Below are 27,845 nucleotides of genomic sequence, written 5' to 3' on the forward strand. Positions count from 1 at the left end.
CCGATGAATTTACTTATACGCTTATGTGTGTGCGGGAGACTGTAAACTACAAACACATGCATATATCTTATCTGAGTGGTCACAAGAGAGGGCAATAATTTGTGCACGTAGTTGTGGCTGGCGATTTTGTAGCCGAAACAACTAGTAACTTCTGGAAATCGAAGAGCCTAGAAGTATGCAGCGTAAACTATAAAAGCGGCGCAGGCGAGTAAGAAGGAATTCAGTTTGATTTGAGTTGTCAAGCAGTTTGATTAAGACGATATCTAGCGAGCAATAGCAGTGTTATTTTGAATAGTAGAGTTTCATTGAGCTATCAATCAGTGTGGTTATTAATCAAGCTATTCGTTGCACAATTTGTTATTGTGAAGTACTTTAATAAAGGCCATTTTGCATTATTACAAATTGGAGTTATTTATTCAACAGTTTAGTGATTCGAACTTAGCAGAGGATTGCAAATAAGAGGATTTGCAGTAAATTCGTTACAATTGGTGTCAGAAGAGGAATTGTTGAATAAATTCCGAAGATTGGGAATACAACTTGGACATGGCAAAGTTCAGTGAATTGAAGATCCAGCAACTGAAAAAGGAGTTGGAGAACCGTGGATTAAATACAACCGGCAATAAGATCGAACTTCAAGCACGGCTACGAGAGGTAATGGAGTCGCAAGGAATTGATGTGGACGAGTTTGTCTTTTATCCTGATGGGGACGAAACAACAACAAAAATTGAAGAGAAAAACGAAATATCGCAGACAGTTACGAGCACAGACTTGAACATGATATTGGCTGCAATATCTGCACAAACATCGACAGTAGCATCAATGTCGTCGCAACTGGCATCTCAACTAGAAGAACAGAAAAAGTATATGTCATCACAGATGGAATCCCAAGAGACACGAATAACATCGAAGATTGAAGCACAGGAAACACAAATTTCTTCACAACTTGAAGAACAGAAGACGTATATTGTATCCCAACTGGAATCGCAGGAAACCCGTATAACATCACAATTGGAAGAACAGAAGACACGTTTGGCATCTCAACTGGAAGCGCAAGAGGCACGTATATCTGAAATGTCGGCACAAATTTCGGAACAGGTATCATCGCAGCTCTTTGTGAAACTGGAAGAGCAGGATGCAAAAATTTTACAACTCGAGGGCAAAATTGATGCCGAAATAGAAGCGTTAAAAGGTCGTATGGAGCAGTTACAACTAAACCGCCCAGCTGTTTCAGCGAGTAATCCAAAGGTAAAGACACCATCCTTTGACGGTTCTGTTCCTTTTCAGGTCTTTAAGCTACAGTTTGAGAAGACCGCAGCAGTGAACCAATGGAATGCTGAAGATAAAGTTGCAGCTCTGTTCGTGGCACTGAATGGGCCTTCCGCGGAAATCTTACAGACCATCCCAGAGTACGAGTGGAACCACTACGAAACATTGATGAGCGCTTTAGAGAGACGTTACGGAAGCGACCATAGGAAACAGATATTCCAAATTGAGTTGCAAAACCGCTACCAAAAAGCAAATGAGACATTGCAGGAGTTTGCTTCAGATATTGAAAGATTGGCTCATCTTGCAAATGCAGACGCATCCGTGGAATACACTGAAAGGGTAAAAATCCAGAGCTTCATAAATGGCATACGAGATGTGGAAACGAAGCGGGCTACATATGCGAATCCAAAACAAACGTTTGCTGAAACGGTATCGCATGCACTGAGTCAGGAAACAGCCTCACTTTTGAGTAAGCCAGCGTACAAAGCTCATCGCGTGGAAGTTGAAAAGCCAGACTGGGTAGACGTAATTTTGGAAGCATTGAAGGGTACGCAGCAGAAGAATAATGATGCAGTCAAATGCTTTAAGTGTGGAAAGCCAGGGCATATTGCGCGTTATTGCAACACCAACCCTAACAGTTCCAACAATGTGGGTGGCCGTAAACGCAAAGCTGGCGGAAATGAGCAAGAGCGTGTCGAATGTAAAGAACGAAAACTTGCCCCGGCTGTTGAATGTCCTGTGATATCTGTGTCGCAAATCGGAAGGAAATCAAGCAGTCTTACCGTCAGAGGGAATGTGGATGGTAAAGAGCGTGTACTGACTGTAGATACGGGGGCATCTCATTCCTTGATTCGATCTGATTTGGTCTACAGGAGAGTAAAGTCATTACCTGGAGCAAGGTTGCGTATGGTAACAGGCGAATATAATCAAGTCCAAGGCGAAGTGGTATGTGAGGTATTAATTGGAAAAGTCATGGTTCTACACAAATTCGTTGTGGCGGAGATCGTTGATGAAGTCATATTGGGAGTGGACTTCTTGGTTGACCATGACGTCAGGATCGATATGCGGAGGAAAATTATGCGCTATAAGAACAAGGACATACCACTTAACTTTAGTTTGGAAAAAGGGTTCAGCAGTAATCGGGTACTGGTGGAAAAGACTCGACAAAGACCACGAAAGTCAAAGGCAAAGGTTGATAGATCGAATGGGCCAAATAAATCAAAATCAAAAGTACCTGCGAGAGAAACACTGGCATTGACAAAACCTAAAAGACGCAGGAAAACGAAGCAACGAATTTCCGAGAAAGAATGCGAGGGTAGTTTCAAGCCGGAGCGCACTACTCTTGTGAAATGTGGGAACGATACCGATTATGCAAAGCAAATCCGTCCAGCGCAAGCTCTACGAAGTGGTTCATTGACCAAACAACAGAGTGTGAAGGAACGGCCCAGGGTAATGAGTAGTAAAATGAAACACTGGCATGACAAGAACTCTAATTCGGAAGGTTTCTTGGCGGGAGATTTGGTACTGTTAAACAACCCTCACCGGCGGAAAGGTATTCCAGCCAAATTTCGGTGCAGTTGGGAAGGCCCGTACAAAGTTGTGAAGAAGATCAGTGATACCATCTACCGCATACAAACCACTGGGAAACCACGGATTAGAAGAGTGGTACATTTGGAGATGCTAGCGGCGTTTAGATTGGGAGATTTGTCTGATCGGGACGATCAGACTTAGGTGGAGGGCAGTGTTACGAATATTAGCAAAACTGAGGAGTGCTGCCATCTCCAGGCCGATGCTAAGCAGTGACTTGAATTCACATCAATAATTCAATCATTATGTATCTACATAAACGAATCAATAATTGCGTCTACACATATGTACACATTCCGACGAGCAACATTTACATACAAGGCAGCGAGAGATGAGATGTCACACACCGATGAATTTACTTATACGCTTATGTGTGTGCGGGAGACTGTAAACTACAAACACATGCATATATCTTATCTGAGTGGTCACAAGAGAGGGCAATAATTTGTGCACGTAGTTGTGGCTGGCGATTTTGTAGCCGAAACAACTAGTAACTTCTGGAAATCGAAGAGCCTAGAAGTATGCAGCGTAAACTATAAAAGCGGTGCAGGCGAGTAAGAAGGAATTCAGTTTGATTTGAGTTGTCAAGCAGTTTGATTAAGACGATATCTAGCGAGCAATAGCAGTGTTATTTTGAATAGTAGAGTTTCATTGAGCTATCAATCAGTGTGGTTACTAATCAAGCTATTCGTTGCACAATTTGTTATTGTGAAGTACTTTAATAAAGGCCATTTTGCATTATTACAAATTGGAGTTATTTATTCAACAGGTTAGTGATTCGAACTTAGCAGAGGATTGCAAATAAGAGGATTTGCAGTAAATTCGTTACAATATTTTATAATATAATTTTGCTCACTATGTATGCTTGTTAATTTTACACTGTAATCCGCATTTATATTCATTCATTCATTCATATTTAATCTGATTAATTGTAAAATTTGTAGACTAACAAATAAATAAATAAATAGATATTCAAAAGTTATTTAAAATAACAGGCGCTTTTGATGTCAGCTTAACACGGACTTTGCATCACCCAATTCAGCAAGTTATTAAAACAAAACACTAAAAGAAAAGTTATATAATAAATTTATATGCTCACTTTGCATTTTTTTAAAAAATAATAATGAACAATTAATTCAAATAAAATGACCCAAGGCGAACATGTTTTTAAATTGTCCTCAAGAATAAGCGAAATCAGTGATGCAAAATCCTTTAGTAGGTTCTAGGGGCATAAACACTCCTTTGAAATAATTCTTACCTCATACTTAAGTTGAGGATATATGTACTTATGAGAACGGTTTGAAAAATCACCCAGTCTTGCATTCAAACATCTGTTGTTTATTTGCGAAACTATACAATAGCGTCTGAAATGTTAATTTTGATTTTCACACTTCATCCTTCAACACCCAAGTCTCTCGGTTTGATATTTCCCAAAAGTTGGCGGCCCTATCCAAAACTAGTCCCTTGGAGTGAATCACATTGATTATAGCCTATCAACCAAGTTTAAATATCACATACACGTTACGGCTCCTTTTACAAATGTGAATACGTAGGCACATATATCTACCAGGAGAGGCTTTGTCCTTCGCAAGAACACTCAAAGTGGTGAAGCAAAAGCTTTCGCAAGACAATGGAACTAATGACCGTGTGTGATACTACCCTAACGTAGTGGACAGTCGAACTTATCTGAAAACTGAAGCTACGCGGTCATCCATAATGAGCTCCTATATCGTCTGGCATAAGCTGGGCAGTCAAGCATAAAGTGATTTGGTGTTTCCACCTCATCATCCTCCATACAGCTACAGCAGGATGGAGTTTCCAATATATTGAGACGTACCGCATGGATACCCATGGGACAGTGCCCTGTCAAAACCCCAATGACCATTGATAGGTGAGCCTTATTGAACCCAATTATTTCAGCAGACCTCCTGCCGTGCACTTTCGGCTAGAAAGATCTTGATACCCTGCAAGACGTAGTGTCCGCCCAACGTTTGCTGAGCTGACTCGAGGCCCAGCTATGGAAGAGCAATCCACAGGTGGCTAGCGAAATCCCGAAATCCCTACAGCCATCTTCATCCGGTTCAGTTTTACCGATTCGGGCTAAGAGATCCGCTTGACAGTTACCCGGAATATCACTATGGCCCGGGACCCAGATAATCTTGATTGTAAAATAATTCGATTCAATCGCAAGTGAGGTCAGGCACTCCCAGACTATCCTAGATCGCACTGTAGTTGAGCTCAAGGCCTTTATAACCGCTTGGCTATCAGAGTAGATGTTAAATTCCCTAACCGTAGTAGCGCTGGATAGCATTTCATCCACCGCATCCTTAATCGCAGCAACTTCCGCTTGGAATACACTGCAGTGATCAGCCAACTTAAACTTGCGGCTTACATTTAGCTCTTGACAAAAGACCCCCCCCCCCCCCCGCCAACCTTTCCGTCCAACTTCGACCCATCCGTGAACAAGTTAACCGGTCCCATGCCCCCGATAATTCCTCTTCTCAACTCCTCCCTCGGGGGAATGACTGGGGTGAAGGTTGTATAGGGAGCGGCCACCGGCATGCAATAGTCCGTCTTGTCCGGGATAAAAGGACTTACTATACGAACAACTAGACAATTCACCAGAGTGACGTTGTGTATTGCCTAAATGTTTTATCTTAAGCTAACTAAAGGGAATGTACATAGTTTTCCACCTGGTCCTTCCAGCGGAGTGGAGACCGCACCTCTTAAACTGCTTCCATAGGTGGGTTCCGATAAAAATGCTTTCTTAGCCGGAATATCATCTTTTATTGCATAACATGGCCTAGCCGCTGCGTTTTATTCGCTGAACTATGTTGATATCTGCATCATGCTTTTGCACCATATATCAGGACAGGTACGATAAGTGGCTTGTACAGCATGATTTTCAAACGAGTAGCATTTGTTGGCAATAGTGATTTCATAGCGAATGTGGCTGTTTGTGTTAATGCTGGTTCCAAACGAAGTCTTTTATTATTTTGATATTATGGCTGACAACGGTGGCGTGGTTGCCGAGGCTCAAATGCGCTGACTCTTTGTTCGATGACAGCAGGTACTTCGTTTTGTCCTCTGTTACCATCAAACCCACCTTTTCCGCTTTTTTTCTATTTGAAGTAAGCAGAACTTACGACGCGGGTGTTTAGGCTGATAATAAAAATATCATCAGCATACGCCAGTCATTGCACGTTTTTGTAGAATATTGTTCATGGGCAGTTAAGTTCTGCAGGTAGTAAAATTTTCTCTGCATCAAATTAAGGAAATCTTCGTTTAGTTTCGACCGCTCGGATATGTCCTTTCGAACTAACTGACCTGTTTGTGTTGTTCAACCCCATTTTGCATAGCCGTATATGTTTTTCGGGGAAACCAAAGTCAGACATAGTGGTATATAGGCAGCTCTTTTCCGTGCTGTCGAAGGTGGCTGCGGTGCACCTACGAACTATAAATATAAGATAAACGACAATAATAAATCAGAACGAAAAATGACACTGATGAAAAAATTTTATGCTAAGTAAGTTGACAGACTTCCTGATTCCCTATCTGCGCTTCGACGGGGCTCAAGGTTGCCAGGCGAATACTGGAAGAAAATAGCTTGAACTGCAGGCGTGGCAGCGTTTGTGTTTACAGCCAATCAGCAATTGAGGCAATAATCTTTCATAGCACAGAATTTTAAATTGTGTTAGAGTGTAAGAAATCCCTGAAAATAACCGGACACGGAGAACCATACATCTATCCAGGGCATATGGGAATAGATGGGAATGAAATAGCAGATAAAAAAAACAAAAAATATATATATAAAATATATATATATATGAAATAGCAGATGAACTAGCTAAAAACGGCGCATCCCTTGAAGCTTGCTTCGTAGAAAGACGTGGGTCTTGTACAAGTGTGGAGGTCTTTTAACCTTAGACTTACAAAGTTGCTTCTATCATTAAAAAGAGAGGACTGTAGACTCATGATGGGTATTCTGACTGTACACTACCTTCTCTCGTCTTATGCCTTTTACCGTAGATCGACCTTTAAAAAAGATTCAAAATTCTGGCCATGTATCATATATAATACACACTGAAATTTATAAAGAAAAAGTATACTATTATTATTGTTTACTCTTTTATTGAAAATATTTTTTTAAATTTTGACAATTCTAAATATTACTAATACATTAAACGCAAATATTTTCGTTATATTTATCATTACAACATGGTTTTTTACACAAGTAGCAGAATGGTGATGTCCATTTATTTTTATTTTCTCCAAAATAATGGCAACTTTGACACCTTGCACGGTTTGTTTTTGGCGTATCAATTTTTGGTTCCTTGGATGAATCAGCATCTCTATCATCATTGCTGAGGATGCTTTTCGATTGAATTTTCGAAAGTAACGTGGCAGATAGTTCGTTTCTAGGGCCTCTATTTCGTTTTTCTATTTACGGCAATGCCAATGACATTGCTAGTTCATGCAAAAAGCATTTACGCTTTGTATGTTTTTGAGTAAGCATCCAATTCGGATCTTTTTCGTTATATATAATATATGCATTGGCGGCTACCGTGGTGTGATGGTAGCGTGCTCCGCTTATCACACCGTATGCCCTGGGTTCAACTCCCGGGCAAAGCTACATCAAAATTTTATAAATAAGATTTTTCAATTAGAAGAAAATTTTTCTAAGCGGGGTCGCCCCTCGGCAGTGTTTGGCAAGCACTCCGGGTGTATTTCTGCCATGAAAAGCTCTCAGTGAAAACTCATCTGCTTTGCAGATGCCGTTCGGAGTCGGCATAAAACATGTAGGTCCCGTCCGGCCAATTTGTAAGGAAAAGCAAGAGGAGCACGACGCAAATTGGAAGAGAAGCTCGGCCTTAGATCTCTTCGGAGGTTATCGCGCCTTACATTTATTTTTTTTTTATTTATAATATATGCATTCAAATCAGATATATCAATTATGTAAGAAAATACTGCCATAGTCCATTTATTATTTTTGCGTTTGCAGCTGTAGCAGCTCAGCATTTTGTCAACTGTATCTTCACCTCCCTTCGTTGAGTTGTAATAAGAGATTATTTCAGGCAACTTTTTGGAGTCATTTGCACATTAGGTGTGTGATGGTTCTCATAACAATGGTACATTTATTGTTGTGACTAGAGAGACGACGAGTGATGAATGAATGAACGAATTAATGTTATGCCCTTTTAGTCCTTGAACTAAGTCAATCACTACTCGTTCTCCTTGATTTTTTCGACAATACTGTTGGGTTCTTATAACCTTTATTTAACTTTGTATTTTAGTTACTTTCAACTTTTTAATTTTTAAATGTATTATCAATATTTTAAGTTTCAATATTGATTTTCAATTTTCAAAAATTTTCATTGTTGTAAAAAATAAAAAAAATATTGACGTATACTTTTAGGCGTTTTAAAAAATATAATTTAAAGTTTTGCTATAAAATAAAAACGTGGTTCAATAACTACAAATACCTGTCACATTTATTCCCAAATATGGCTGTATTTTCCATACGTAACACGTTCGGGGATCCACAAGTAGCCAAAACTTCAAACCATATCTCTCCGGTTTCGATGGTATGTATTGTTGAAATTTACATCGACCATGAAATCCTCACAATTGCGCATCTACAGTCACATTTTAATTTGGATTGTAGAATGTGGGAAGCCTCTCACTACCATAGATATATCCTAATTAGGTGTTCACCACCCAATCTACGAGTAACGTAGGGCTCACTGCGCCAATTAACTCCATATTTTGAATTATATAATGGATCACCATCACAATTATTGTCAAAATTATCACCCGAGTCCGGTAAAATGCTTTCAGAAGAACGGCCTTCTATTTCTGCAACAGACCCAGAAACATCATCATCTTCTTCACTTCCATTTAGTACTTCACTTAGTAGTTCTTCAAGAGTTAAAAACTTTGCACGCGACATTATTTTTTATTAATATTCACTGAATATTTTGCAAAAACTGAGAAAACACCACAATAACCGAAGCACAAAGAAATTTTCGCAAAACGCGTCCCGAACGATAAGCAACTTAGCGAAAACACATATGAAATACCGCATGTATCAAAAATGATACATAGCTAGAATTATGATGTTTTTGATTTTCTCAGGGCCTACTTGTTAAATTTTTTCTAAACATGTTTGAAAATACCAGCAGTAGCAAGATAAAAAAAGTCACGAAGAATGGGGTAGATAAACTTTATTTAACGAAAGTTATGACCTCACAATAACGAAATGTATCACCTTTGATACAAAGCTCGATTAACGGTTAACTTAGGTTTGGCCAGCGATAGCAGATGTAGGAAGTGCGGGTTGGTGGAGGAAACAGTCGATCACGTTTTGTGCCTGTGCCGTTGTTTCATAAGACTCCACCTATTAGGAGTGGTACGGCTGCCAGATCTAGAAGCAGCAAGTGGCGAAAGTCCTAGAAAGCTTTTAGTATTTGCAGAGTTATTTTATAGCATAGGTCCTAATTTTTGATATGGGTTTTCAGCTTAGCAGTTAAACAAACTGGTATTCTGCCTATGTGAAGTTTTCATGAACCGGCCAGTTAAACCTAACCTTACCTAATTTTACGTTCAGTCCCAACCGTTGCATTTAGAGAATTATCACTAAACGATTGACCAACCCTTGTGTACGCTAAAGCGCTCAATGATTTCTTGTTGTCTCATATATGTCGGGTCATACTCTTCGGACAGAAAGGCAACGAATCTACTGAGCATAATACCTTAGTATTTTAACATAGTAGGTTTTATATTTTATAATGTAACGAATGATTTGAATCTATAAAAGGGGGCATCTATGTAATTGCGTTTCGGTTTGTAAAATTTTCTTAAGCATTTAGATATTGAAATCGTTTCTTTGTAATAAAATATGTAACTAAATATTCTTTGTAACAAAATGTGTAACTAAATATTCAATAAAATATAATCATTACTCTACACATAATTGGGGCTCAACCGGGATTATACGGTTAAACTAAATCCCACCCGGATTTAAAGTAAAATTAAAGAAAGATTTCGGAGATTAGAGCGTCGTGAAATAATATAAAATGTAAAACACAATTTGCAGAGACAAAAAGAATTATATAGTTAAAATATATAAAAACGAACGAATCATTAAAATTACCAAAAGTATGATAGAAAAACAACAGAAAAACGTTGAACTAAATTGAAATGTGTTAAAAAAGAAAGAAAATGATAGTCAAAATTTCATCATTTCTCAAAATAAGTTTAAAATTCGCCTTTGTGTGAATCAAAAGTGAAAACTGGACAGAAACCAGTAATATTTATACATATGGTTGTATGCGCATTAGGGGTATGAATTTTTAAAATTTTTTGAAAAAAAAAAATATTTTACATGGCACCACATGATGAGGCATAGTGATAAAATGATAACTGCGTTTTTATTTTTTCATTTTATTGCAAAAACTTCACGCAGAAACAAAAAATAAAATTTTAATGTTATCTGCCTGCAAGGAGAACACAAATTTTCATTTAGAACAGCGGAATGTTCATGTTGTTAAATAATAATTGTTTATAAATTTGTAGTTATTAATTTATTTTATTTCATATTATATGATATATATTTAAGATTTAAACTTGAATCAGATTTACAATTAGGGTATGTTTCCTGTATGACTTTAATAGCTCTTTCAGCGCAGATATTAGTTCGCTTTAAATTCGAAATGACCCAGTGTTTAATAAAACACTTATGAGCAGTTTTAAATTGCTTGACGGATTTTTCCAAACTTTCATTATCATTTATTTGGAAACGGTGATCAGAGAACCATACGTCATACCATGCACTGCATATGAATTCGCAAAAGTATTATTCTGTGTTCAGGAATGAGAATGAACGTTAAAATCCCAAGAATAGCTCTTGAATTCCAGCGAGCGTTGCTAAGCGTTGGAAGAACTTTGAATTTTATTTATGGAAATATGTTGCTTATCTCATAGTGTTTAACACCTTGCCCTAGTTCATATAAAAACTGCATATCATCCCGCCATTTTATAGATTTTATTTCTAATTTATCTCCAGTTTGTTTGTAGTTTTGTTTCAGATTGTCGTAGTCAATTATCAATTCGGTAAAAATATCATAAGAGATGTTTGGCGATATTAACTTTCCAACAAGTAACTCATCCATTACATGCTTCAAAACTAAATCTAGCACGTGATGCTGGCAACCAATATACTGCTACTCCATTATTTTTTCCGGTATTAACGTTTGTGGTATCACAAACTATCATTTTGACGGAATTCCACAGTTGAAATTTATCCAGGACATTCTTAATTGCTTCAAAATTTATAGAAAATTAATTAAAACTTTAAAAATATTGTCACGGATATTAGCATCACTAAGTTATCCCATCACTAAGGCGATGCTAAGGCCATGCCAAGCAGTATTTACGTTAATAATCAAATCAAGTATACACATATATAAGGCAGCCCAGAGAGATGTCACACACAGATGCATTTACTTATACGCCTATGTGCGCGCGAGAGACTGTAAACTACGAACATTCACATCAATAATTCAATCTTTATGTATCTACATAAACGAATAAATAATTGCGTCTACACATATGTACCATGTACGAATACGAGCAGCGGAGAGTCAATGCGCAAACACATGCATATATCTGAGAAGTTTGAGAGCTACTGGACTAGTAGATTCTGGAAGCGCCTAAAAGATGTATAAAATTGTGCAATTTTAGTTACAGCTGAGAAGTTTGAGAGCTCATGGACAATGCTAGTACATTCTGGAAAAATGCGAACGAGGAAACCAAAGGGTATAAAAGGTAACAGATGAAGAGGCGCTGTAATTCAGTTTGAGTTGAGCTATCAATCAGTTTGATTAAGCACGCGATCTGGCGGCCAATAGTAGAGTTTCATTTGAGTTATCAATCAGTTTGGTTATTAAGCCAGCGAGTAGCAAAGTATAAGTGTATTGTGAAGTACTTTAATAAAGGCCATTTTTCCATTATTCAATATTGGAGTTATTTATTCAACAGTTTAGTGATTCGAACTTAGCAGAGGATTGCAAATAAGAGGATTTGCAAGCAATTTCGTTACAATATATTATTAAATAGGTACCTTCAAACATTTTCAAACTTTTTCCGTTTTCACGAACCATGACCGCTATCCTTACTTCTTTTGTTTCATTTATCAACACAATGGCCTGCAGTTCTTTTTTCCCAAATTTCTTGCCATCAAAATAAACACACCAATTATAGTTTTCCTCCAAACGTTGCGCTGCTTTTATCGATGCTTTGTAAATACCAGATTGTGACGGTGTTGCTAAATCAACTCCTTTCGCCAACTAATTACATATTTTAGCGGCATTTTTGGTGCTAACACTGGCGTTTGTAACCACTGCCACTGCCGCTTTTGTTGAACAATTCACTTGTTTTGATTCTTGAAGGAGCTTGATATTCAGCAGCAGATGGGCTGTATGATTGCTGGATAGTTTCGGTTGATGTAGAACTTTCGAGTTCATTTCCACTAATAGACAAGGTGCTTTTAACATTTTCTTCATTATCAGTTTGTTTAAAAATAGCAGCTTTGGAGGAATGCATACCAAAAGCTTTAGCTGTCGTGTACCCAACTTCTCCATTCGTAGATATTTGAAATTGATATAACGCTTTGTCCTCAGTACTTAGCCAAATACCTTTTAAACTAGTTATATCACATAACTTGTTGAACCTCATTATAACATTTCTTCCACCTGGATATTTTAGAAATTTTAAATAATCATTTCATATGTTTGTTATTTTCCGTTCTATAGATGAACTTCTTATGCTTGGAAACTTTAGTTTAGACCACAAATCAATCATTTCATTTGTAATAATCTGGCATCTTTTCTTTTTTAATATTTCCGTTTTCGCTAATTCTTTATACCTTCCTATTATAACGGTCTGTTTTGGAATCTTGCACAGTTCACTTAAGGCTTTTTCAATGTTATTGATGTCCCTTCTTTTATTCTTGGATTTTTCAAAGATGGTTAAGTTATTTTTCTATTGCTTTGAATTTTTTAAAACTTCATCCCACTTTTTTTAAAGGACATTATTAAACAAGACACCTCGACTACTATGACACCAAAAGCAAACTATATGTAATTGGCAAGTTGATGACACGCGCTTTGATTATTTCATAAGCCATTTGCTCTAATAACCGTTATGTGTTGTGCAGAAATACAAATAAAATACGAAGGACGAGCAAAGCAAAACGAACAAGAAAAAAGGCACAAATAAGTTCATTTGGCAAATGTGTGGAATTTGCATTCAAATTTTATTTTTGGTTTCTGCGTGAAGTTTTTGCAATAAAATGAAAAAATAAAAACGCAGTTATTATTTTTTCCCATTCTCTCATCACGTGGTGCCATGTATAATAGGTGTTAGAAAAATGTCATACCCCTAATGCACATACTAACGTGCTCGCGTGTATCTCAAGCGCATGCGAATATGATATAAGAACAAGCGAATGTGGAAAATAGTATATGTACTGTTACGCGGGAGCTTAATACTCGCCTTAAAACTTTAGCACGTTTCATCACCATCAAATTTGTTTCTATACTCGCGAACGCAGTCTGACTGTGTTTGCAAATCGATTGTTGCGGGTGAACGCAATTTGAGTGCGTTCGCTGTTTGACTGTTTTGAGCGTTGTCTCAAAAATCGCACCCAATACTGTGTTGCTACTATTTCCGCCTTTCAACCACAACCGCCGGCAGAAGTAGAATAAAATTTTGACCCAAGTATATTCTCTCCAAATAGCTTCTAAACGAGGTGAGTATTTGACTTAAAATTAGAGTAGAGATGCAGTGTAACAAACTCATCAATATTTCAGTGGGATGTCCCTGTTATTACGACACGAAATTAATAGAAAAGAAAAAAGGGAACAGCACACGCATCAACGTGGCAGCCACACTTAAGCAGCGCATACACATACCCAACGAGCCACTGCATCAGAGGCAAGCGAGAGAAACAGGCAAACGTCAGAGCAGCATCGCAAAGGTAGCAAAGAGTAAAATCGCCGCGAGGAACAAACGTTGATTACCCTGTGCTAATTGTTACAACCGAAGCGTAAGAGCGAACATTTTCGCTATAGTGAGAAGTGGATGTATAGTTATTATACGATATTTACCATAGCGCGCAAAGAAGAGCAGTGTCCCGTGACACACTGGTATAGATTCTGTTAGCTGAGCAAGTCTCTCATTGATAGCCAAGAGCATTGCAGAAATCTTGCTGAATTCGCTCCATCAGCGCAGAATACAGACGTGAAAGCGAGCGCATTAGATACTTTTGGATGCTCTTAATTGGTTGAGGGTTCAGCTACTCAGTTTTGCTCAAAAGGAGTATTTGAGCTGGTGACGCGCTAGCGCTCAACGTAAAGTTGCATGATCAGGAAATCGGAGTTGGCAGAGAACGCCAAAGCAAGCAAGCGGAGTAGCTAGGAAGATTGACTGTGTAGCAGACAATTGCATGAGCGATTTAGTTTGAGCCTAGTTGACCCAAAGTATACGTATGTAAGCACCTGGTTTAGCGTTTAGATTGCAGAGAATGTAGGCAACCTCATGCAATTTTCTGGCATACACTCAATCACAAGTATTTATAAGTTTCAAAGAAAAAGAAGAAATTCTCGAATCTGTGAGTGCAAAGTATCGCTAAAGTGGTGATTTTAGTTCGTTTAGATGAATTTAGTGAACATGCTGACATCACTATGATAACTTCAGGAGCTCATCCTCAAGGTACCTTAGGGACTTCCGCTTCCGAACCCGTGGTGTAGGTATGAATACGCACAGGCTAAGTCAAGCGAAGCGAACCGCAATCGAAAATCGCCACTCTATCGCATACCGAGTGCGAAAGTAAATAACTCGTTAACGAGGACACAATAACATTTGAATTTTGTTCTTTGGATAATTGCCAAACCCGCTGGCAATAATAGTAGCATTAACAAGCAAGTAGATCACCCATTGAAATTCATATCGAATGTAGGATGAAACATGAATTCCAGCATTCGTACATAGTTCATTTATTAGACTTATTTTGTTATACATAGATATACATACATATATACACACATTTCATTTATTAGACTTGTTTTTTTGTTTGTTCGTTTGTTGATGTCAACTGGGCTTGGTGCGCAGGCACTTGAAGCAGTTATTTTGTAAGTACATGTATATATATGGTTTATTAAAGGCCGGTTGTGGGCGAGTGAGATGTTGCTAAATTGGATATACAGCGATGATAAAGGAGCAGTGAATGTGAGAATTCGAGTTTTTTTGTGTAATGCACTGACCAGTATGTTTTAGATTCCATATATTTTGTTGAATGAGCCATACGGATGAAGTATGATAGTAAGCTAAGGGAAGTTACGTATAGAGCGAGGAAATAGGTATGGTAATTTTAATGAAGCGAGACATATTTGAATAAAGCATTTGTATGTGAGAAATGGATCTCTAAACGAAACGGTCGTGTGTGATGATGGGGCGGGATGTGGGTGATCAAATCGGTAAGTAGACAGACGGACGGTTGGACGATTGGTGGTGTCAACGCGGATGAACACGGGCCATAGATACATGTTGGCGGCGTCATGGGAGTGAAGGCCGATCTTGAGAGGATGGACCCGAGCTACTACCTGGATTTTGATGGCGGAGAACAAATGAATCGGTTGGACACGCGTTAGAAGGGGGGGGGGACTGATTAAAGATTAACTACAATGTTCGAGGGGGTGATGCATGACTGTGGTGCACTAGCTTAGGGGTCATGGCTTTATAGTTTTCCTAAACAATAGACGAGCGGGTACGAGTTTCTGATTTGTTGCCGCAGTTGCAATGCAAATTCAGTGGTCTGCAAAACCCCACCCCAGTCCGGCGAGCTCAGTCGCGCATACGCAAGCGTACCCGAGCGGACCGCAAGGCAATGTCATTCATGCCGCATGCCCAAGGTAACAATAAGAAAATGGCGCCCTACGTGGGGCCCTCAAAAAAGGGGGAATTCCAAGCAAAATTTTTTTTTTTTTTGGACAGCTTGTGTCCACAGTCAAGTATTATAAGTTAGTTATATTTCAGACAGAGGTAGATAGTTAAAAGGGGGGTTGTTGATATCTTAATAGGCGATAATAAAAGCCTTTAACTGTGTCAACAATGATACATTTCTTTGATATGAATTTGGATCAGCTACTGATGATTTGTTTTAGGTGACGATTTTCATGAGGTTGATTTCGGGAATAGGGAATATCCGGGTCGGCCACTGGTTATCTGAGGGAGAAATGGATATAGATGAGGTAGACTTTGTAATGAAGGGGGTTCCATAAATGAAGCGGCTACTACCAGCGGGTTAAGGCCAGATGAGTATGAGGTAGCTTCCGAGTAACATATACGGGGAACAGAGTTTGTCCAACACGGAGGGGGATTCAACTCCCGTCGGTCGGACAATAGAAAGAAGATATTATAGGAGGGCAGATAGACAATGACTTTAGACGGATAGGAAGATTGGTCACCCCAATCCCAACGCATCACACACACAGGTTGAACATAATAATTGCTTTAAATTATAAACGTTTCCAAGAATAAATCATATCGCGACTAGATCATTATTTTTCCTCAACTTTACCATTGGTAAGGTACGCATTTTACTTGGTAGACTTCTTCGATTGACAAGCGAGGCGGAGTTTGGTTTTGAACATTAGCGATACTTTTGTTTTGTTGAAAAGAACATCAACGCGCATACAAGTGCTCGAGTATTAAAACTATATATATATTTTTTTAAATTTTATTTTCATATATTACTATACTCTAATTATTGGATTTATCAATTTGACTGTTGGTCTGGAGACCAATAGACACTAGGATAGTTGCTTGGTGGAGACTTGCAGGTTAGTCTTCGAACCATTGGATACAGTTTTTTTTTCGGTGCCACAGATTGCAGTAGATTTCCTTTTACTTCTTCCGCGAAGCGAAAGAGGTTGCCATTTTGGCGCATTAACCCAAATAAGGTCAGTTAGTAGAAGTTGTCAAATCGCGATGGCTAAAAAGGGAGGTAAAAGGCAGGAAAGCTTTTCCGAAGTCCACGGATGCAGAACAAATATCCACGGTGGAAGGAGAGCTCGAGGCCGCAGATTCGCGATCGGGACGGAGATTAACCTTTTTAGGGAATGTCACTTCAACGGGAGTGAGCGCGATAGAAAAAGTAAGGGGAGAATTGCTAGCCAAATTTGAAATGATGTTTATACAATGTCAAATGGATGTCAATCGTGCCACAACAGATGTGATACAGGATGCCATGAACACGGTGCCAAAAGACGTTAAGGGTTTCGGAGAGCGTATTTCTAAAGTAGAAAGTAGTCGCAAGCATGTGCAGGCAACCGCGCAGGAACAGAGAAGGGTTATCGACGCTGCTGCCGCAGCCGCGGAGGACGAGAAAGATGAAACAGAGGAGGAACAAACAGCCTTTGACCAAACCGCATTCGGGTGCCGAAAGGGTGCTTCTTCCCTTCAACTAAAACCCAACAATTCAGATAAGGACAAATACAAGTTTAAAATTATTAGAGTCACTTCAAAGTGATGCCGTTCGGGCCGTGTAACGTGTTCGTCTACATTGACGATCTTCTTCTGTGCTATCCAGATTTTGGAACGCACCTGCAACATCTTTCCGAAGTGGCGGAATGCTTATCGAAAGTCGGACTAACGATAAACCTGTTGAAATCTAAGTTTTGCCAAAAGGAGATCAAATACTTGGGGTTCATAATCGGCCAAGGTGAGCTGAGAAAGGACCCGTCAAAACTACAAGTCATGATGGACTTCCCGATACCAAAGACTACTAAACAGTTAAGATGGGCCTCACCGGATGGTATTTATACGGAACTTTGCCACAAAAACCGCGCGTTTGACGGATTGAGGAATGAATTTGTGATGACAACCGGGGCAATCGCGGCCTTCGAACAGCTCAAAAATGAATTGACATCGCCAAAGATACTCATCAACCCTGACTTCTCGAAATGGTTTTACGTACAATTCGACGTTTCTGCAACGGGCATTGGAGCTGTATTCTTTCAGCTAGATGAGGAAGAGAATGAGCGGCCGATGGAATACATCTCGCAGAAGTTGAATGCAGCCGAGGTAGAGGAGTCGGCCTGGAAAATATGGGTGCCGAAAGTTCTACGAAGGGTATTGCTAGAGCGATCGCATCACAGTGCATCGGCTGGACACTGGGGCATAGCCAAGGCAGTGAACCGCTTGAGAGCGAGATACTTCTGGCCAGGCATAGTTGCTTTGGTCAGAACTTTCGTGGGTAATTGTGACGTGTGTAAGCGCAGTTAGGCGACCAATGTGATAAACAGACCTCTTAAGGGTAAATAAACGGTGACCAAAAGACCTTTCCAAACACTCTACGTGGACTTCTGCGGACCATATCCCCGATCTCGAGACGGAAATAGTTATATATTTGTCGTGTTAGATCATTATTCGAAATTTTTGTTCGTCAAGCCGATGAGGAATGCTACGGCAAAGGAGGTGATCCGATACATGGAATGAGATATCTTTCATATTTTCGGAGTGCCCGAGATAAGCCATTCGGACAATGGGCGACAGTTTATGTCGCTCGCATGCAGTGATTTCCAAAAAGGTTATGGCGTTAAGCATGTTAGGACTGCTGTCTATTCCCTGCAAGCTAACGCCTCAGAAAGGATCAACAGATCACTACTAGCCATCGTCTGGTCTTATATTGCTGAAAATTACCAGAAATCTTGGGACACACACTTGTCCCGAGCTGCATTCGAATTACGTAGTGCGGTGCATGAGGCCATACAAACCGAACCGTATCGGTTCATTTTCGGGCAGACCATGGTACAGCACGGAGAGACTTATTCGCTTTTACGCACGCTGGGAGAAATTACCGACTCGAGTGTGGAGATAGCCCCGAAGGATATTCGGCTTAGACTGTTACGCGACAAAATACAAAAGAAACTGAGGTCCGCGTATGAGAAGGTCGCAAGGTATATATCACGCGCGCTACGCTAAAAGTTTTTGCAGTAGGGCAACTTGTATATCGGAGGAGTTTTAGACAGAGTGATGCAGCAAGGGAATTCAGTGCTAAACTAGCCCCCAAATATCTTACAGCGGTTGTCCTTCGACGCGTGTTTATACGAACTGGCAGACATGGGAAGAATACTCATTGGAATCTTCCACGCCAAGGACCTTAAGGTATGAGCCAGGGCCATGGGTTCGAGTACTGGTAAGCCAGCACGATCCCCGTTTCTCGAGCTCATCGGATCATCCGAGGGCGATTAGCTCGCCCTGTTACGCGAGAGCTTTATACTCACCTTAAAATTTTAGCACGTTCCATCACCGTCAAATTTGTTTCTTTACTCGCGAACGCAGTTTGATTGTGTTCGCAAATCGACTGTTGCAGGTGAACGCAATATGAGTGCATTCGCTGTTTGACTGTTTTGAGCGCTGTCTCAAAAATCGCACCCAATACTGCGCTGCTCCTATTTCCGCATTTTCAACGACAACCGCCGGCAGAAGCAGCATAAGGTTTTGACCCAAGGATGTTCTTGACTTGTTGACTTATAATTAGAGTAGAGATGCAGTACAACAAACTCATCAATATTTCAGTTGGATGTCCCTGTTATTACACCACGAAATTAAGCGAAAAGAAAAAAGGGGACAGCACACGCGTCAACGTGGCAGCCACCCTTAAACAGCGCATACACATGCCCAACGAGCTGCGGCATCAGCATCCACATCAGCGGCAAGCGAGAAAAACAGGCAAAATGCCAGAGCAGCATCGCAAAGGTAGCAAAGAGTGAAATCGCTTGAGGAACAACCGTTCATTACCCTGCGCTAATTGTTACAACCGAAGCGTAAGGGCGAACATTTTAGTTATAGTGAGAAGTGGATGTATAGTTATTATACGATATTTACCATAGCGCGAAATGCGCGCAAAGAAGAGCAGTGTCCCATGACACACTGTTGATTCTGTTAGCCGAGCAAATCTCTCATTGATAGCCAAGAGCATTGCAGAAATCTTGCTGAATTCGCTCCATCAGCGCAGAATACAGACGTGAAAGCAAGCGCATTAGATACTTTTGGATGCGCTTAATTGGTTGAGGATTGAACTACTCAGTTTTTTCTCAAAACGAGTATTTGAGCTGGTGGCGCGCTAGCGCTCAACGTAAAGTATCATAATCGGGAAATCGGAGTTGGCAGAGAGCGCCGAAGCAAGCAAGCAGAGTAGCTAGGAAGATTGGCTGTGTAGCACATAATTGCATGAATGATTTACTTTGAGCCTGGTTGACCCAAAGTATACGTATGTAAGCGACTGGTTTAGCGTTTAGCTTGCAGAGAATGTAGGCATACTAATGCAATTTTCTGGCAAACACTCAGTTACAAGTATTTATAAGTTTCAAAGAAAAAGAAGAAATGCTCGAATCTGTGAGTGCAAAGTATCGCTAAAGTGTTGATTTTAGTTCGTTTAGATGAATTTAGTGAACATGCTGACATCACTATGATAACTTCAGGAGCTCATCCTCAAGGCGCCTTAGGGACTTCCGCTTCCGAACCCGTGGTGTAGGTATGAATACGCACAGGCTAAGTCAAGCGAAGCGAACCGCAATCGACAATCGCCACTCTATCGCATACCGAGTGTGAAAGTAAAAAACTTGATAACGAGGACACAATAGCATTTGAATTTTGTTCTTTGGATAATTGCCAAACCCGTTGGCATAAATAGAAGCATTAACAAGCAAGTAGATCACCCATTGAAATTCATATCGAATGTACGATGAAAAATTAATTCCAGCATTCGTACATAGTTCATTTATTAGACTTATTTTGTTATACATAGATATACATACATATATAGACACCAACTTTAATACACGTTTCATTTATTAGACTTGTTTTTTTGTTTGTTGTTTGTCAACTGGTCTTGGTGCGCAGGAACTTCAAGCAGTTATTTTGTAAGTACATGTATATATATGGTTTATTAAAGGCCGGTTGTGGGCGAGTGAGATGTCGCTAAATTGGATATACAGCGATGACAAAGGAGCATTCGAGTTTTTTTGTGTAATGCACTGACCAATATGTTTTAGATTCCATACATTTTGTTGAATGAGCCATACGGATGAAGTATGATAGTAAGTTAAGGGAAGTTACGTATAGAGCGAGGAAATAGGTATGGTAATTTTAATGAAGCGAAACATATTTGAATAAAGCATTTTTTATGTGAGAAATGGATCTCTAAACGAAACGGTCGTGTGTGATGATGGGGCGGGATGTGGGTGATCAAATGGGTAAGTAGACAGACGGACGATTGGACGATAGGTGATGTCAACGCGGATGAACACGGGCCATGGATACATGTTGGCGGCGTCATGGGAGTGAAGGCCGATCTTGGGAGGATGGACCCGAGCTACTATCTGGATTTTGATGGCGTAGAACAAAGGAATCGGTTGGACACGCGTTAGAAGGTGGTGGGGGGGGGGGGGGGGGGAACTGATTAAAGATTGACTACAATGTTCGAGGGGGTGATGCATGACTGTGGTGCATTAGCTTAGGGGTCATGGCTTTATAGTTTTCCCAAACAATAGAAGAGCGGTTACGAGTTTCTGATTTGTTGCCGCAGTCGCAATGCAAATTCAGTGGTCTGCAAAACCCCACCCCAGTCCGGCGAGCTCAGTCGCGGATACGCTAGCGTACTCGAGCGGACCGCAAGGCAATGTCATTCATGCCCAAGGTAACAATAAGAAAATGGCGCCCTACGTGGGGCCCTCAAAACAGGGGAATTCCAAGCAAAACCTTTTTTTGTTTGGACAGCTTGTGTCCACAGTCAAGTATTATAAGTTAGTTATATTTCAGACAGAGGTAGATAGTTAAAAGGGGGTTCGTCGTTGATATCTTACTAGGCGATAATAAAAGCCTTTAACTGTGTCAACAATGAAACATTTCTTTGATATGAATTTGGATCAGCTACTGATAATTTGTTTTAGGTGACGATTTTCATGAGGTTGATTTCGGGAATAGGGAATATTCGGGTCGGCCACTGGTTATCCGAGGGAGAAATGGATATCCATGAGGTAGACTTTGTAATGAAAGGGGGTTCCATAAGTGAAGCCGCTACTACCAGCGGGTTAAGGCCAGATGAGTATGAGGTAGCTTCCGAGGAACATATAGGGGGAACAGAGTTTGTCCAAGATATTATAGAAGGGCAGATAGACAATGACTTTACACGGATATGAAGATTGGTCACCCCAATCCAAACGCATAACACACACAGGTTGAACATAATAATTGCTTTAAATTATAAACATTTCCAAGAATAAATCATATCGCGACTAGATCATTATTTTTCCTCAACTTTACCATTGGTAAGGTACGTATTTTACTTGGTAGACTTCTTCGATTGACAAGCGAGGCGGAGTTTGGTTTTGAACATTAGCGATACTTTTGTTTTTTTGAAAAGATCCTCAACGCGCATACAAGTGCTCGAATATTAAAACTATATATATATTTTTTTTTATTTTATTTTTATATATTACCATACTCTAATTATTGAGTATATAAATTTGATTGTTGGTCTGGAGACCAATAGATATTAGGGTAGTTACTTGGTCGAGACTTCCAGGTTAGTCTCCGAACAATTGGATACAGTTTTTGCGGTGCCAAAGATTGCAGTAGATTTCCTTTTACTTCTTCCGCGAAGCGAAAGAGGTTGCCATTTTGGCGCATTAACCCAAATAAAGTCAGATAGTAGAAGTTGTCAAATCGCGATGGTTAAAAAGGGTGGTAAAAAGGGCAGGCAAGTTTATCCGAAGTCCACGGATGCAGAACAAATATCCACGGTGGAAGGAGAGCTCGAGGCCGCAGATTCGCGATCGGGACGGAGATTAACCTCTATAGGGAATGTCACTTCACCGGGAGCGAGGGCGATAGAAAAAGTAAGGGGAGAATTGCTAGCCAAATTTGAAATGATGTTTATACAATATCAAATGGATGTCAATCGTGCCACCCCAGATGTTATACAGGATGCCATGAAAACGCTGCCAAAAGACGTTAAGGGTTTAGGAGAGCGTGTTTCTAAAGTAGAAAGTAGTCGCAAGCATGTGCAGGCAACCAGACAGGAACAGAGAAGGGTTATCGACGCTGCTGCCGCAGCCGCTGAGGACGAGAAAGATGAAACAGAAGAGGAACAAACAGCCTTTGACCAAACCGCATTCGGGTGCCGAAAGAGTGCTTCTTCTCTTCAACTAAAACCCAACAATTCAGATAAGGACAAAAACAAGTTTAAAATTATTGGGGACTTTGGACTCAAATTCGATGGTAGTTCTAAGTCCATCCCAATTGAACGATTTTTATTTAGAGTGGAAACCCTACAGAGGCGACACGGAATCTCACCGGGAGGCCTGTATTCTAACTTTCACTTGCTGTTGAGCGGAGCTGCCCAGGAGTGGTTCTGGATGTATATGGAAGAGAGGTCCGGAGAGGAAGGAGATGGTTTCGACAACCTCAGGGAGGCACTGCTGGATCACTTCTGCAAAGCGGATTGTGACGAAGAGATTCTGTAGGCCATGAACGAAAGAAAGCAAGATATACGAGAGCCCTCCGATGATTTCTATACGGTCGTGAGAGGAATGGAGCTGACTATGAAGATGAAGTTGCCGGAGCTGTGCCTGGCGAACTTGGTGCGTAGGAATCTGAAGCCGAGGATAAGGAATCTAGTGTTCGGATGCAACATCACTACACTCAGCTAACTGAAGTCAGAATGCAGGCGCGCCGAAAAACATTTCCCCGAGTACTATCAGAAATTTACAAAAAGGAGGGATGTCAATGTATTAGACCTAACACGCGCCGACGAGTCCACAGACGTCAGCGAAGGAGCCGCGGTTGAGGCAGGGGCAATCATCGGGCACGACGACAAAACCCAGAGCTGTCGACCATGGTTGCGACTCTCAGTTCCACGGACTGGTATGCTATAAATGCAATAAGGCAGGAGCGAGGTTTGTGATATGCGAGAAGTGCGGACAGAAAAACTGTTCTCCTAGCGGAAACACCGGGTCAACAAACAATAATCAAAATCACACTGAAAAGAGCCAACTCCGAACGTGAACCCACATCGGCACGGACGCCGATCAAGACGCTACAGGAGAGGAAAACGCAATACCGGGAGGTTCGCAGAAAGATATTGGAATCGAAAACAAGGCGGAAGACGAGTAAAGCACGGAAAGTAGCAGACGGAAAAGAAAGAAGATCAAGAGACTGCGAGAAAGGGTTGAAGAAAGGATAACCATGAAACGGGCGATAACAGCAACAATAGTAAGAAGTGACAGAGACTGGAGACCATACGCTGAAGTTCTGGTCGGAGACATACTCATGATGGGATTATTGGACAGCGGAAGCCTAGGAAAGCCAGCCTAATGGAGCATGTCATAGAGGTGTATGACGAGACCATTCCGGTTAAACAGCGCTATTACCCGCTGTCACCCGTGAAACAAAAGCTAGCTTATGAGGAAATAGATCGGATGCTAAAGCTCGGAGTAATGGAAGAGAGCGACAGCGCGTAGAGTTCGCCAATCGTTTTGGTCCAAAAGCCAGGAAAGAACAGGCTATATGTAGACATGCGAAAGCTTAACGAGCGCACCAAACAGGACGCGTATCCTACTCAGCACGTCGAGGGTATCTTAAGCCGTTTGAAAGACACGTTTTATATAACCGGAATTGATTTGAAGGATGCGTTTTGGCAAATCCCTCTCGCCAAGCAGGCGCGAGAGAAAACGGCATTCACAGTCCCCGGGCGGCCGCTTTATCACTTCAAAATGATGCCGTTCGGGCTGTGCCATGCCAGTCAGCGACTGTGCCGGTTGATGGACTGGGTCATTCCCTCGAGGCTGAGAGAGAACTTGTTAGTCTACATTGACGACCTTCTTTTGTGCTATCCAGATTTTTGGATGCACCTGCAACATTTTTGGGAAGTGGCGGAATGCTTATCGAAAGCCGACATTACGATAAACCTGTTGAAATCTAAGTTTTGCCAAAAGGAGTTAAAATAATTGGGGTTCATAATCGGCCAAGGTGAGTTGAGAACGGACCCGTCAAAACTACAAGCCATGTTGGACTTCCCGAAACCAAAGACTACTAAACAGTTAAGATGATTCTTGGGCCTCACCGGATGGTATTTATACGCAACTTTGCCACAAAAACCGCTCCTTTGACGGATTGAGGAATGAATTTGTGATGAGAACCGAGGCCATCGCGGCCTTCGATAAGCTCAAATCGCCAAAGATACTTCAACCCTGACTTCTCGAAACGTTTTTACGTACAATTCGACGTTTCTGCAACGGGCATTGGAGCTGTATTCTTTCAGCTAGATGAGGAAGAGGATGAGCGGCCGATAGCATACATCTCGCAGAAGTTGAATGCAGCCCAGAGAAACTACACGATCACGGAGTTGGAGTGTCTGGCAGCAGTGACTAGTGTCAAGAAATTCATGCCTTATATCGACGGCACGCCATTTACCATTATTACGGACCACATGACCCTCAAATGACTCATGCAGCAGAAGGATCTGTCGGGAAGACTGGCGCGTTGGAGATTAAGGTTACAGGCATTCGATTTCGACATTGTCCATCGCAAGGGAGCAAGGAATGTAGTCCCAGACGTATTAAGCTGTGTTCGTATGGATGAAATCGATGGCAGTGGGCTTGAGACGGACATTTCGTTGGATGATGCTATGTTTCGGTCGGAGAGTTACCAGAATTTGCTCAAGGCTATTGAAAGCAACGCGGATCGGCTGCCAGACGCGAAGATATTGGGGAATGTTATTTTTAAAAGAGATGGTTTCAGAACAGGTGCCGAGTCTGAGGAGTCGGCCTGGAAAGTATGGGTTCCGGAAGGTCTACGGAGGGTATTGCTAGAGCGATCGCATAACAGTGTATCAGCTGGACACTGGGGCATAGCCAAGACAGTGAACCGCTTGAGAGCGAGATACTTCTGGCCAGGCGGACCATATCCCCGATCTCGAGAAAGAAACAGCTATGTATTTGTCGTGTTAGATCATTATTCGAAATTTCTGTTCGTCAAGCCGATAAGGAAAGAGATATCTCTCATATTTACGGAGTGGTCGAGATAATCCATTCGGACAATGGGCGACAGTTTATGTCGGAGGCATTCAGTGATTTCCTAAAAAGTTATGGTGGTAAGCATGTTAGGACTGCTGTATATTCCCTGCAAGCTAACGCCTCAGAAAACATCAACCGATCACTACTAGCCATCGCTTATTGCTGAAAATTACCAGAAATCTTGGGACACACACTTGTCCCGAGCTGCATTCGCATTACGTAGTGCGGTGCATGAGGCCATACAAACCGAACCGTATCGGTTCATTTTCGGGCAGACCATGGTACAGCACGGAGAGACTTATTCGCTTTTACGCACGCTGGGAGAAATTACCGACTCGAGTGTGGAGATAGCCCCGAAGGATATTCGGCTTAGACTGTTACGCGACAAAATACAAAAGAAACTGAGGTCCATGTATGAGAAGGGTCGCAAGGTATATATCACGCGCGCTACGCTAAAAGTTTTTGCAGTAGGGCAACTTGTATATCGGAGGAGTTTTAGACAGAGTGATGCAGCAAGGGAATTCAGTGCTAAACTAGCCCCCAAATATCTTACAGCGGTTGTCCTTCGACGCGTGTTTATACGAACTGGCGGACATGGGAAGAATACTCATTGGAATCTTCCACGCCAAAGACCTTAAGGTATGAGCCAGGGCCATGGGTTCGAGTACTGGTAAGCCAGCAGGCACAGAAGCAGTTCCCCGTTTCTCGAGCTCATCGGATCATCCGAGGGCGATTAGCTCGCCCTGTTACGCGAGAGCTTTATACTCACCTTAAAATTTTAGCACGTTCCATCACCGTCAAATTTGTTTCTTTACTCGCGAACGCAGTTTGATTGTGTTCGCAAATCGACTGTTGCAGGTGAACGCAATATGAGTGCGTTCGCTGTTTGACTGTTTTGAGCGCTGTCTCAAAAATCGCACCCAATACTGCGCTGCTCCTATTTCCGCATTTTCAACGACAACCGCCGGCAGAAGCAGCATAAGGTTTTGACCCAAGAATTTTCTTGACTTGTTGACTTATAATTAGAGTAGAGATGCAGTGCAACAAACTCATCAATATTTCAGTTGGATGTCCCTGTTATTACGCCACGAAATTGAGCGAAAAGAAAAAAGGGTAAAGCACACGCGTCAACATGGCAGCCACTCTTAAGCAGCGCATACACATGCCCAACGAACCACCGCATCAGCATCCACATCGGCAGCAAGCGAGAGAAACAGGCAAAAGGCCAGAGCAGCATCGCACAGGTAGCAACGAGTGAAATCGCCGCGAGGAACAAACGTTCATTACCCTGTGCTAATTTTTACAACCGAAGCGTATGAGCGAACATTTTAGTTATAGTGAGAAGTGGATGTGTAGTAATTATACGATATATACCATAGCGCGAAAAGCGCGCAAAAAAGAGCAGTGTCCCCTGACACACTGGTGTAGATTCTGTTAGCCGAGCAAGTCTCTCATTGATAGCCAAGATTTGGACAAATCTTGCTGAATTCGCTCCATCACCGCAGAATACAGACGTGAAAGCGAGCGCATTAGATACTTTTGGATGTGCTTAATTGGTTGAGGGTTGAACTACTCAGTTTCGCTCAAAACGAGTATTTGAGCTGGTGGCGCACTAGCGCTCAACGTAAAGTTGCATGCTCGGGAAATCGGAGCTGGCAGAGAGCCCCGAAGCAAGCAAGCAGAGTAGCTAGGAAGATTGGCTGTGTAGCAGACAATTGCATGAGTGATTTAGTTTGAGCCTGGTTGACCCAAAGTATACGTATGTAAGCACTTGGTTTAAAGCCCCGACACATAAGCACTTTTTCATATAGATGAGTTTAACACAAGCTTATGCATTATGAGTAGATTGCA

At 41.2% G+C, this 27,845-nt stretch overlaps 1 protein-coding gene and 1 pseudogene across 1 annotated transcript in view; both read right to left on the bottom strand.

The window, feature by feature from the left end:
• LOC137235148 (glutamate receptor ionotropic, kainate 1-like) overlaps window positions 1–27,845 on the bottom strand; it is a 2,828,327-nt gene that overhangs the window by 2,174,974 nt on the left and 625,508 nt on the right. The gene's annotated exons all lie outside the window — the stretch shown is intronic.
• Window positions 10,809–16,510, bottom strand: LOC137235151 (uncharacterized; annotated as a pseudogene).

Source organism: Eurosta solidaginis, chromosome X (genome assembly GCF_040869045.1).
Source record: "Eurosta solidaginis isolate ZX-2024a chromosome X, ASM4086904v1, whole genome shotgun sequence".
Lineage (NCBI taxonomy): Eukaryota > Metazoa > Arthropoda > Insecta > Diptera > Tephritidae > Eurosta > Eurosta solidaginis.